This window comes from Dromiciops gliroides, chromosome 5 (genome assembly GCF_019393635.1).
Source record: "Dromiciops gliroides isolate mDroGli1 chromosome 5, mDroGli1.pri, whole genome shotgun sequence".
In the NCBI taxonomy this organism is placed as follows: Eukaryota; Metazoa; Chordata; class Mammalia; order Microbiotheria; family Microbiotheriidae; genus Dromiciops; species Dromiciops gliroides.
The window spans coordinates 68675133-68689013 of record NC_057865.1 but is presented as its reverse complement, the minus strand read 5'-3'; the positions used below and the strand labels follow the sequence as shown (position 1 = coordinate 68689013).

Below are 13881 nucleotides of genomic sequence, written 5' to 3'. Positions count from 1 at the left end.
AACTGATTGTCTACACGATCAAATGGGAGAGGGAAGACTTCTTATTTAAACATCTCTGGATAGAATGTTGCACTTGGAGTCAGGAAGATCCAAGTTTGAATCCTTCCTTAGGCACTTAACTCGCTGTGTGACCCTGGACAAATCAGTCAAGCTCTTTGAGTCTTGTTCTCATCTGTGAAATAGGAATGGTGATAGCACCAAACTCACAAGGTTGTTTGGACACTCGAATGAGATGCTGTGTGTGAAAGTACTTTGTAAACCTCATGGTACTAAATAGATGTTAATTATTGTTATTATTGTCTTTACAAAAGGGTCCTCTAAGGAATCTGTCCCATGAGGTGTTGAGTGCACTGGATTTAGGAATCTGGAGGCTTGGGTACAAGTGGCAGCACAGCCACCAGCCCGCTTATTGACACGGTAAGTTGATTTGCCTCTCAGAACTATACTTGCTTCATTTGTCAGCTCACTCACAGGACTGTCTTGAGATCATTGAAATGGTTTCTATAAAACATGCACAATCAAGACCTTTTATCCAATACACATTTGTTAAACATCTGCCATGTTTAATTTTATGTTTCAGCATCAGTATGAATGTCAAGGATCTGTAATTTTTGAGGTCAGGATTGTGGAAGAGATCTTAGAGACCTTCTAGGAGAGCCTCTTATTTCACAGCTAAGGAAGCTGACAGCCAGAGACGTTAAATGACTTCATCCCAAAACTTCTCTGGCTTCTGAAATCTGGTTTGAAGTTCATTGTTGTCCTAAGATTTTTGTAACCTTAAGGAATTTTTTGAAACTTCACCATTACTAACGCAGGAAAAGAATGAGTATGTATTGAATTAGAAATGAGTGTCTTTTTTAATTTAGTCATTATTGAAATGCTTTTTTCAGTGGTCTTTTCACACTGTTTCTGGTCAGAGTAAGAGCAATACCATTTGGTCCTTTAAACTGGTTAGTTAGGATTTTTGGCTTATATGAATTTTGGAAAATTGATATATCATCATAGGAGTGTGTCTATGTAAAAACATTCTCTTCAGAATAGCCCTGAAAACATGTAGTATTAGGATAGTCTTCCAAATGGTAGAATGTCTTGGCAAACACGATAATTCTTTATGTAAAATTGAATTTTGCCATTCTGTAGAAATAGACTGTTTTTGATAAGCTGAAAGTTCTGACCCTGAAATGATTTTTTTTTTTACATTGGCCTGTCACATTTATCAGTTAATTTAAGGGAACTTGGCATTAAAACTAGAAAGATATTCACTCAGTTCAGCTCTTATGATACAGTTATGAGTGCAGGCACCAGGAAACCTGGTTGCTTCTGGCTTGGAAATTGTTTAGTTCTACAGCATGGGTAGAAGAGAATCCTACATTAGGCAGAAACTGGGCAAAAAAACCACATAATGATAGTGAGGGGTCCCATCACTTTAAAGGTAGCACCAATAGAATAATCCCTCATTTATAAAGGAGCCTGCCGGTTTAGAGAAATGAAATGATCTGCCCAACCCTATGCAGTCAGAGAGTGACCCTGGTTGGATTTGAACACAGGTTTCCTGACTCACAGTTCAGCACTTCCTCAGGTGCATCCAGCTGCCTCCCCTGAAGCTATCCTGAAGGGTCCCTTGGCTCCAGTCCAGGGGCCGAAGGTGCTGGGACTGTTTGAGTTGCCGCCTGATGTGTATAGATCCTGAAAATGGCCCTTAATGCCATCTCTTACTAAAACACAGAGAGGTTTGAGCAGATCAATTAATCCTTATGGGCCCTGGAGCTACAAATAAATAAATATCTTTAGGATTCCTGCTCAGTAAGGGCAGCTGGCAAAAGAAAGCTGTCAGAGACAGGAGGCAATTCAACAATGGGATTGACATAAATGGTGAACAGCTGTAGCCAGACAGGAGACTAAAATGCAGAATGTGGGAGTCCGTGTCTTCCAGGGACCTTGAGGCTCTGCAGGATGAATTATTAAAAATGGGAAGAAGGTGGAAAATGAGGACTTCCATAGATGTTTCCCTAGAGATGAGGTATATGCTAAATGAATAGTCACCTCAGGAAAGTGGTGGCTAAAAACTCCCGGGAAAATGACATCAGTGATTGAACATGTTCCAGACGCATACTTGACCAACTGCAGAGGGGAATGTGACATGCTGTAAATATGGGATAAAGAGGGATGTTGCAGATGTTAATAAGGCATGATATAATCATTGCCATCCAAAAATAAAAACAGATAGAAGGGCAGTGAAAGGTCTAACAGTGAGTAAAAGAACTGGGTGAACAAAGGCAATTTGTGAACCTAGAGATTATTCTAAGTGTGGAGGAAGATAGTGCACTTACCAGCTCCCCAAAGTAGAGTTCATCTCTTTGGATATTTGTAATAAGTGGGTGTTAGTTTTTGGTTTGAACCTGTGATTTCATTGGCAGGCAGAATCAGGTGAAGAAACTCCTTCCCATGCAGAGCCGTAAGTGGCTGCACTTCAGTCTAGAGAGGATTGTGATACAGCCTTCCATGTCTCAATAGTTCCCAAAGTCATCACTTCATTACACCATAGTACAATTACTACTATTCATGGTGATGCCCCTGGATCATCAGGATAAAGTTAAACGATATTCAGTGTACTCTGTTAAATAAGGCATGGCCTATGCAATACATTTTAGAAAGAACTCCTTCAAGAAAGTCTAAAATAAAATGGTATGTCAGTTATCTGGAACTATCACTTCTTTGTAATATGTTGTACTTGATAAAACATGGCAAATGAAACATTCCTGTAGTTATATTGGGTGTTAGAACACACAAATCATCTCCCTGTGGGCTTTTTTTTCCCTTCTAACCATCAGTCAATTTGTTTCCCTCAAATCCCTGTCCTTTCCTAACTTCTCAGTTATTGTTGGTGATGTTGGCGGTGATTACCCATCTCATTCCCTTGACATAAAATCTAACTCCTGTGTCGCTTATTCTCTCTGTGTGTTCTTTCACCTCCTTTTCTTTGTATTTCTTTGAGCATAGCTTCCAGGTTGATATCCTTGCATTCAGCTTTCTCCCAAATCCAATCCAGCTTCATTACAGTGCTAAAAATAAGTATAGAGCAGGAAGGGAAGACAAGAACTTAGAATTTCTTGAAATTGAGGTACCAGTTGAAAGTCGGACAAAGAAGTGAGGAGTTTGTGTGAGATTTAAAATTGAATATACGAGCATTAAACTCCCCCTTTAACTTTTCCCTTATATATCTCCCAGACCACTAAGAAAAAGAAGCCTCTGAGCTTTAATCAGTGAGGGATTCGTTTTTATTGTTTGGGATTAATTAGATAACAAAAAGGTGATACCAATTAGGGAAATAGGAAAGTAGAAATACAAATGAATAATCTTAGATCTAAGATTAGTCTATATTCTTTTATAAAACTCACCAAATCCCAAACTACCTGCCAGACTGAGAAACAGCACCGAACACCAGACGTGTACGCTGCCACCACTAAGCTGAGAAGCCAGAGTGAGAGAGCCAACTTCCGTTCCACCCTCAGTTTTTAAACTGCTGTCCAGGAAGCACAGTGTGCTTGGCCAACTCTCCGGGCAGCAGTAGGCTCATGGCCATTTGTTGCGGTCTCCTCCCCAAAAGGGCGGTTCTTTAAAAGCTGCTTCAGTAGCATGTGCTCAATTCTCAAATGATTAAGCTAAAACTTCCGCCTTTGTTTCATTTGAAAAACGAATGAATTTGCTCAATGAAACAGCCAAAAATAATATCCTATGCTAGCTAATAATATGTTAATATCAATATAGAAAAAGGGAGAGGGAAAAGTTTTGTCCAGAGGGGCAGTCCCTCATGAACGTGATGCTTTGACATTGGTCTTGCAGAGGGAGGGCCTCTGTAGAGAGTACATGTTACAGATGGTATATAATAACAGGAGATAACAAAAACTAACAAAACAAAACTGTTCATATAAAGTCTCTGAGTTCTCTTGTCTTGAAGTGGTAAGATGTCATTAGGAGGAAGCCGGATTCTGGTCTGGAAAACTGGGCTCTGGACTCTGGTCTGGAAAGCTGGATTCTCTTCTTTAATTGTTTGAATTGCTGGATTTTTACTAAACCTTAGCACAGCATTGTCAATGATCAAATTAATAAATTCCATTACATTCCCTCCTTCATATAATAGAGGGTTGAGGTAGTTATGCAATCTATAACACCTTTTACCACCATGTGTCTGGATCAAAGCCAAATTTAGTATGTGTTCATGACACCTGAAAAATGTTATGGAAAGATTATCATACCATATCTCATGGTTTTGAGACAGCCAGTGATTGTGCTAGGCCACAGGTGATTAGACTGAGTGAGACAAAAAGAAAACAAGTTCAGTTAAATTAGGTTATATTAGGAGGGAGAGAGGATGAAAGTGGACTGTGTCTAGTAATTGTGCTGTACATAGTCGCCATCATAAGCAAACCATGGACTTACATATACTTGTTTTTCTTTTTGTTGCACATATATTCTCTCCAGGGCCTTCATTAAAGTTCACAGTAAGTTACTGAAATAATGTTTCCATACTTCCTAAATCTCATATTAATTTCACCAAAGATGGTATGATAGTAAAAATGCGTGCTGTGCTGCATAACTGAGGATATACTAGTGATATATACAATAATTCCAAACCATACCCAGAATATAATGACATATAAATGATAAATGAATGTAAATAGCTGATTATATTAGACATTATTACATAATCTTATTTTAGCAAGTAAACCACATCATCTTATACATGAATTCTCTAGTATAACAGTAGCAGATACTTAAAGTAGTGATCAATTTATCAAAAAGGAATAAGACTTCAATCAGCAAGATTCAATATTCATTCAATATGATCATTGATAGATCAAGCAATAGGGTTCAATAGCCCTCTTTTTTAAACAGAATCCCATAAAAGAAAAAAAAAACTCATTAGAACTCATGGTTCTCTCAAAAAGAAAGAGAAAAAAAAAAGAATTCTGGTAGCTTCTGAGGCCCAATGGCCCCACCCACAGCATATACTTAAAATGTCTTTGAAAAGTCACTTAGTTTAAAAAATTGAGTTTTATAAAAAGCAAAAGAAACAAAAATTAAAAAAAAAAAGCAAAACCAAAAACAAAAAGCAAAAGATTTGCTAAGCACTCTTTTGTGCTCTTAAAGAACTTAAAGGTGTGGTGAATTCCAGGCCTTTTCAGTGCCTTTCAAAAGCCAAAACAAAAACCAAAAAGGATTAAAGGATAGGTACAGGTAGGGGAAAGGGTGGGAGATTGAGGTGGGCCAAAAAACCAGGCCATGTGCTTCAGTGGTTTGCCTGTAGAAGGAAGTGCTTGTTAAATTTTAAGGTATTTAAGCTGCTAGAATTTGGGGTATGCCACATTGTTTTAACTGGTTCCCCAATTCTCTGCATGCCAAAGTGGCAGGGGTTTCTGAATTGTCATCGATTTTTCTAATGCTGTCATAATGTTTTCTATGGTAGAAAATGTGGAGTTCTCTAGCATCAGCTTTATCTGTGCCCCTGATTTTTAATAGGGACTGATTCAACTGATGAACTCTAACATTCAGCTGATGCTGTCTAGCAAATGCTACATTCATATCATTTCCTCCCCACTTTCCAAGTTTCTTTAATTCATCAACATATTCTTCAAAAGGAGAGTTATTTATTCTAAAAGACTCAAACTCAATTCTATGGTTAATCATAAAAGAAGAAGATTCTTATCTGTGTCTGAGATGATTCCTATAGTGACCTTCTGGCTGATCTGCTAAGGCCCTAAAGAGGCAATTTCCATCTCCCAATACTTTACAAAGACTGAGTCCCAAAGCATGTAACTGATCAATGGGACTATCAAATGGGAACTGCCTATTGCCCCTGGGCTCTCTTTGCTCTTTAACAGTTGCTATTGTTAGTTAGCCTAGGTTATTACATTCTGTTATTTTTGACTGTTTCATCAAGGAAACGCCCCGTTTCTTGAAGAAACAAAGCAGTGACTGTAATGATTGGAATGATGCCACCTGCTGGAGACTTACTGTAGAAGAGCTCCGCCCATGAGGTGAAGGTCTTTGAGGGCAAGACCATGTGTCTTTTCTTTGGCCTCAGGAAGTGAGGTTTGCTTGTGGGAGGAAGAAGGGGGAGCCTGGTGCTCTGACTCTGGCTCTTTTTGTGTGGACTCTGGCGGAGAGCGGAGCTAGGAATGCTCTTCCCCTTTAATAGATAGATGAATGTAGGCCTTTCTCTCTCTCTTTACCAAATTCTTATTCTCCTTAATAAATGCTTAAAAGCCTAACTCTTGCTAAAGCTTATAATTTATTGGCGACCACTCATTAGATATTTTAGACAGACTAGTTAGAATTTTAGCCTTAACAGTTTGTGTGTATGGTTGCTGGTTTAATTATGAACATGAGCCACACTTTTACCTCGGCTTGACAAGGGAAGTATAAGAAAGGTTATAGTTATAAAAAGTGATCAAGGATGAGGTTGGAGCTTGGGAGGGGAGGATCTGAGTACAGAGGCTGATTAGGATAAGGAAATTTTTCAAAGAAAGCCAATCACAACTAAATAAAACTGATCACACATACACATAATAGGATTGAGGGAAGATTTGGGTCCATATTGGAAGGGATTATGTTGAAGGAAAGGAAGACAATGGATTCAGATTCTTCTAATCAAAATAAACTGCACTTATCTACTGCCCACTTATTTTCTTTAAAAAAAAAAAAGCGGGGGTGGGGGGGTGGGGGGGAGCTAGGTGGTGCAGTGGATAGAGCACTGGTCTTGGATTCAGGAGGACCTGAGTTCAAATTCGGCCTTAGACACTTGACAATTACTAGCTGTGTGACCCTGGGCAAGTCACTTAACCCTCATAGCCCTGAAAAAAAAAAAGGGACAAACTATTCAATAAAAATAACAATTTGATTTGATGGAATGAGAAGAAACCTCTTAAGTTATAACATTGAATGCTAATTAAACTCAGAGTAGAATTAATTAAGCTTAACTGATTTTTAAAAAGCTGGAGTGTTTGGGCACCTAGGTGGTGCAGTGCATAAAGCACTGGCCCTGGATTCAGGAGGACCTGAGTTCAAATCCGGCCTCAGACACTTGACATTTACTAGCTGTGTGACCCTGGGCAAGTCACTTAACCCCCATTGCCCTGCAAAACCAAAAAAACAAAACAAAAAAAGCTGGAGTGCTCATGGTTTCAGACAATATGAGTGAAAAATAATGCTAAGAAATACTAAAAAGGAAATGACCTTTTACTTAAAGGCATCATAGACAATGTCACGGTGTTGTATTGTAGGTAAAAGAGGTGCTCTGATATTTGTTTTCTCTACTACTTAGTAGCAAATGCTTGCTAATTGGGCATTTTTGTGGCAAGAACCACACCAAAAAAATGAAAAAGTCTACATGCAACATTTACATATTGAAAACCAAGTTTAAGATATTTTTAGGTGTAATCTGGCCTCAGACATTTACTAGCTGTGTGACCCTGGGCAAGTCACTTAACTCTGATTATCTCCAAAAAGAATGAAAGAGTGTTATCTATAATTTGGAAGGACTTTTCCATTAATTATGGTGTAATCTTTTTTTAGGAAAAATGGGACTTTTTAGGATACTTATGCATTTACTATCTCCAGTACTTTTTAAGTTCTTAGTCCATTCCCAAAAAGTTAAGCAAATTGAGGGTCTAGGACTAGTCTAAACTGAAATGCAAAGGTGAGGGCTTATGTTAGGAGGCATGGATTGATCTCCCACTTGGGCAAAATTGTTAAGTGAGGAAGGTAGAAAGAGATTTTATCTGTATTCTTCCAAAGTATCTATCTGGTCTTTGTGATCTTGGATGCATGCTTCCTGAGGTCTCTGTTTTTTCCAGCAGCATCCCAAACTTTAAGCCATATTAAATAATCAATTAACATTTCAAACAGGTCTTTATTCAATATTAGAACAGGTATTTCTAGTATTGGTGCTCTCACCTCTTTGAGGTAGATAAACAAGCAGACACAAAGTATAAATTTGAGTATAAATATTAAATATATATATAGTTTATATATACACATATATTAAAAAGGCATTATCAGGGCAGCTAGGTGGCGCAATGGATAGAGCACCAGCCCTGGATTCAGGAGGACCTGAGTTCAAATCCGGCCCCAGACACTTGACACTTACTAGCTGTGTGACCCTGGGCAAGTCACTTAACCCCAATTGCCTCACCAAAAAAAAAAAAAAGGCATTATCATATAAGTACTAACAAGAAAAGCTATTTTAACTTCAAAAATTTAGAAAGCAAGAAGATACTTGTGATTTCAGTGTGCTTCTTTCAGACTTGAACAAATCTAACAAAGATTAGCAGAAAATAAATTATGGATCTAAATAAAATGTTAGAAAAGTGAGGGATGGAAAACCTTTAAATTAATGATCATTGAATGGGAATCTTGAATATATTTACTTCTCAGCACCATAGCACCTTTTAAAAAACTAATCTCTTGTTAGGGCATAAAGAATTAATAAATAAATGCAAAAGAGCAGAACTATTATAGATATTATTTATAGATTGTAACACAGTTAAAAAAATGTAACTAGTAAGAGAAATAAAAATAGAACTTGTGTATGCTGGTCACTAAAGTAAAATACATTTTTAGGGTTTCATTTGAATTGGCCTAATATTTATGTGTATTAATTTGGGGCAACACATTTTTTGGCGATACCTTGTATTGTGGTTTATTAGAAATCACCTTTATTAAAATTTCATTTGGGCATTCTTTTCAGTAATTCTAGAATAAAAACACTTTGAAAGATTTGCCTTCTCTAAGAGAGTTTCCCAGAGTAGCTCTACCCAGCTTCGGACATTATATTCACCCCTGAAGATCTCTATAAAGCTACAATTAGTTATGTCTGCATATATACCACTAAAAATTTGAGGTATAGCAGTCATGAGAGACATGAATTAGGGTTTGACTGTGAATAATAAAATAATTCTTCAATTATTCCTTGTTTTGATACTTCAGAGATCTGTAATGGAAATACCTTAACTGGTACAAATCACAATCCATCCTTTTTTTTTTTTTTTCTCTTGTGGTGGCATTTTTGATCAAGTGCTACAATCCGTTACAAGAATCTATTCAATATCCTGAAGACCTTTATTTCTTTTGTGTGGGGCAATGAGGGTTAAGTGACTTGCCCAAGGTCACACAGCTAGTAAGTGTCAAGTGTCTGAGGCTGGATTTGAACTCAGGTCTTCCTGAATGCAGGACTGGTGCTTCATAAATTAAACTTAGAAACTTTTTTTTGCCTTTTATTTCATTTGCCTTTTCTAGTTCAGAGTAAAATAACATATTTGGGCATGTCTTATTCAGGGAAGAAACAGAAGACAAATGAACAAAAATCACAGAGTCTGAGTGGGAAGGAATCTTTGAGGTCATCTAGTTTAAGAATCTCTTTAATGACATCCCCCAAAAGTGAACATCTGAAATTTGCTTGAAAATCCATAGATGGGGGAAGCTCAGTATTTCCTAGGGCATCTTATTCTACTTTCATTTAACTTTAATTTTTAAGAAGTATTTCCTTATTATCAAGTATAAATCTTCTGGTATGAATGCATACTATGTGCCAAGTGTTAGGGATACAAATGGAAAACTGAGGCAATTTCTCTTCTTAAGGACCTTTATATTCTAAATTTGGAGAGAAAACACTTAGGGCTTATCCAAAAGGATGAAGGAAAGGCCTGGTGATCCTTAAAGTTCATACAGCCACTGGGCAGATGGCAATGCATGTTACTGGAAAGATCATTGTTGGTAACTATGAACTACAGTGTAAAGTTTTGAGGGGCCATGTCTGTCCCAAACTGGGGATCTTGAAGATCCTGGGCCTATTGTCATTGGGTTTATTTGCATCTTCTAACTGTTGCTTCTAGTTCTGCTCTCTGGGGCCAAGAAAAATAAGGCATGATCCTTTTTCATGATCCCCTTTAAATACTTGGGGGCCAAAGTCTTCTCTTTTCCAGGCTGTTTCTTTAGCTGCTCAAATATCAAGGTTTATAGACCCTTCATTATCTCAGTGCTGGATATTCTCCTTTTTATCTTCCTTAAAACTGAAGAACTTAGAACTGAACACAAAACAAGAAATCCAGTGCCATGCTCACCGCAGATGGATCAAATGAAAATATTAGGGAAATATGACACAGAGGAATATGTACTATATTGGCCAGGAGCCAGGATGCCTTAATTCTAAGGTATGGAGTAGCACAGATTCATGTGAGCTTCCCAGGCATCATTTGACACCAACAGTGATTCAGGTTTAGGTTTTGAAAACAATAAGCAGTCTGAGCACAAATCTGTCAATTCTTAGTTTCAAGGAGCAGCCCACTATGAATCCAGCATTACAGACTGACCAGTGATGACAGGAGAAACAAGGATTCCACCACGAAGATTGTGTAAATGCAGGAGAATGCTGGGTAGGCAGAGTCACACACAAAATTACAAGCAATGAAACAATCCCATTTTTGTCTCCAATGTTTCTTATAACCCCCTTCAACCTTGATTGCATCCCCTGGACCACAACAGCTTCTCCTTAAGCACCCTTAAAGTCCCATGATCCTCAGTCCTTTTTAATTCTTGTTGGTACCTTTGGTGGCTCACTGCTGGGACCAACTGGGTCTTAGCCTTAGCTGTTTGCCTGTTAGGGGCTCTTGAACAAGGGTTTATTGCAGTCTTCCTTCCTTTTCTCTTTAAGGGCAAGCTAGTTTGCTCGACTGCCATTAAATAGCACTTAGCAACTTCCTGCCAAATGCCCAATGAAAACAGAAGCAGCCTACAGCTGTTATGGAGTTATCTAGCTGAATGTAATTAGCAACTACTTCAAATCTCATTCTTTATTAACTCCCAATAATCAGTTTTTATGATCCTCTTGCATTTTTCCAAATGATACATTTTTGTCCCACTTGTACTTTTAAAAAATCTAGATTAGCCCAACCTTTTAATAGTGGGTGGTAGGTTCCTGGTTTTCTTTGGGATCAGTTCCTATAGCTGCATAAGAAAGTTGCATGGTAAGTACTATATGTCTTTATGCCTCTAAGAATAATAGTTTCCTGTAACCTAGTGTCCTGTGTCTAAAGAAAACTATATAGAAGACCAAGAAACGGATAAAGGCCAGAATTTCTATCATGCCACCTTACCAACATAACTTTTCAGAATACTGTTTTTACTACTAACAACCAGAGTCAAGACTCTATTAAGGATTCCCTTAACGGTGGTGTCACTTGAGAGGATTCATATGATGTTGTTTAGCTGGGTGAGGAAGAAGAAAGGTCTCTGATCGTCACTTAATTGGCTTGGGGTTTAGTCCTACTTTGCTTCAAAATGACACAATGACCTTGGTCAAGCCAGTTTACTTTGTAAAGTCTCAGTTTGTTCGTCTATCAAATGAGAGTTCAAACTACTGATTTCTGATACTCCTTCTGCCTCTAAAATTGTATTGAGTTATTCCTTGTCCTGATGAGTGTGCACAGAGTCCAAAAGCAGGCCTTGCTCTCAGGGATGGCTTAATTGCCACTTACCAGTCTCCCCAAAGTTAGAGGGAGCCCTGTACCTAACTCTCATTTACTTTTCATACCTCAAATCTGTAACCTCAGTAAAAATATCACATAACTTAGGATCACATGATAGAATTAATAGTAATGTTCCCTTGTTCATCTCTGGATAAAATATAAGTATCCATTTTATATTTCAAAACAACTCTGTTAGATTATGTCTATCTCTATCTCTATCTCTATCATCTCTATCTCTATCTCCTTGCTCAGGACTTTTCCCTTCAATTTGACCTCTTCATGCATCTCTCTAAGCTGAAATGTACAGAGATAGCTATGTTCTACCTTGTGATTTCTTCAGCTTTTGAACTTCGCCAGGTCAGTACTTCAATGTGGCCTATACCTTGGGTAATATTTTTATCTGGCCTGTCTCCCAGACACACACCATCAATCTGAGATGTCTTTGGTACTTCCTTTTTCATAGCTTGCCTCTCTTTCAGGTCACTTATGCTTCCTAACACTGACAAATGATAGTTGAAATGAACACCCAGCCCATGCCAGACACCTAGCCTCCAAATTAGATCCCTAGAGGTATGTGATCAGCCAATCTGAGGAGAGGAAGACGGCTTATTGCCCATCCTCTCCAGAACAGTCAGTCTTGGGCCTTGTCTCCAAAACAAACACACCATCCTTTTCACCCATTATTGCCCAAACTCTCCCACTTCTCCTCCTCCTCAATGATTCCCTGAAGTTAACCAAACTGCGAACCTCTCCCCAGGAACATCCTACATTGAGAGTGGTTATAATCCAACTTCAACCCATGCCTCCCTCACCACTCCTAGCTCCATTGCCCTCACTTGAAATGTTAATGAATTGAATTCACCTTTATATTTACAGAATGACTTCCCCCTTACCATTGCCCTTACTGTGGCATAGCCATAGAGGTCATAATTACAGCATATCTTCGTTATCTTTACAAAGTTTATCTCTTTTCCAGGACCTATCAGTTCCTTGAATTTCCCAGTTTCCTAGCTTAATAGCAGTGGCCCACTTTCATTTACATTTTCTAAAACATCCAGTCTGCCGAGACACCAACTGAGCCATCTTTGAACTTTCCTTTTTGAATGTTTTTCCTCTTTCATATCTTATATTTCACATCAGACCATTTGTATCATCTGTCCCTGGCAGATGCCATTGTCAAGTGAGATCACACCTGGCCAAGCCAGATAGTTCCTTAGAATTACCCAGCTGCAACTTGGGATGGGTCAGACCTGCTGCTACCCATGATTTCTCGAGGTATTGTCTGGATCCATTATTTTGTGAATTGGAATCAGCATGTTATGATTAAAAAACTATGAATTTCTTTACGCTATCCTCAACTTCATGGTGGCTACCACCATTAATTTACTATGGTCGGGGCAGCTAAATGGTACAGTAGATAAAGTATTAGCCCTGGATTCAGGAGGACCTGAGTTCAAATCCAGACTCAGACACTTGACATTTTTACTAGCTGTGTGACCTTGAGCAAGTCACTTAACCCTCATTGCCCTGCCCCCCCCCCCCCCCGTCCCCAAATTACTATGGTCAGTGATCTGTGATTAGAATATCAGAATATCCAGGGTGAGCAGCAAGACAGAACTCACTGCTAACTTCAACCATAAATGTGGTCAAGCCATTTAGTTACAATGGAATTTCACCTCAGTATTTTCAAATGAACCCACGAATATTTTTCATTAAATTAGGCTGCCATAAAATGTAGATTGAACTTTGTAGCTCTAACATAGTCCTTTGGTTTAAAATTCAGAGGGCATGCACCCAACCTTTGTCTCACCATAAATATTCTTTTTGGATGCTCCATAATAGATTCATAGTGCAGGTATCCAGCAGGCTGACAGGCTGGCTGCTCACAGGAGGTACTTAAATATACACAATTGCAGTTCCAGAGCCTTATTGCTTCATTTATCACAGGAAGGGCCAAGTGTTCTGCAATATTTTGTAAGAAAAACCATAGCACTTACCTGAATTCTCCTCAGAACGATCTAAGATATTATGCCAATTTAGTTGTAGGGGTTGAAGTTAGGATGCCAAATGGCATTTCATAGATTTATTTTCCATTCTAAATTCTATAGAGGTTCAAAGCATGATTTTATTCTTTTCTATCTCCCCTCATCCCCACTTTAAAAAGCCATGAATGATAAAATCTAAGTTGAAAAAAAAATGTCAGGTGATTTATGATGTTTCATTTACTCTACAAAGAATTGTGGCATCAACAGTAAACCTATTAGAATTGAGAATTATAGGGTTAAATTTCCTAAATGTGGAAAGCACCAGCTGCATAAACAAGTAGAGCAACTTTGTCATATAAATTCTACACTCA

General features: G+C 38.2%; 1 protein-coding gene across 5 annotated transcripts in view; it reads left to right on the top strand.

Moving 5' to 3' along the window:
• Window positions 1-13881, top strand: part of ZNF438 (zinc finger protein 438) — a 163069-nt gene that overhangs the window by 78881 nt on the left and 70307 nt on the right. For 4 of the 5 annotated variants that reach the window (XM_043969273.1, XM_043969271.1, XM_043969272.1 and 1 more), the window contains one exon: window positions 312-417. The exons of the other annotated variant lie outside the window; for it this stretch is intronic. The gene's annotated coding sequence lies outside the window, so the exon portion shown is untranslated. The remainder of the gene's footprint in view (window positions 1-311; window positions 418-13881) is intronic. 5 annotated transcript variants of the gene reach the window in all.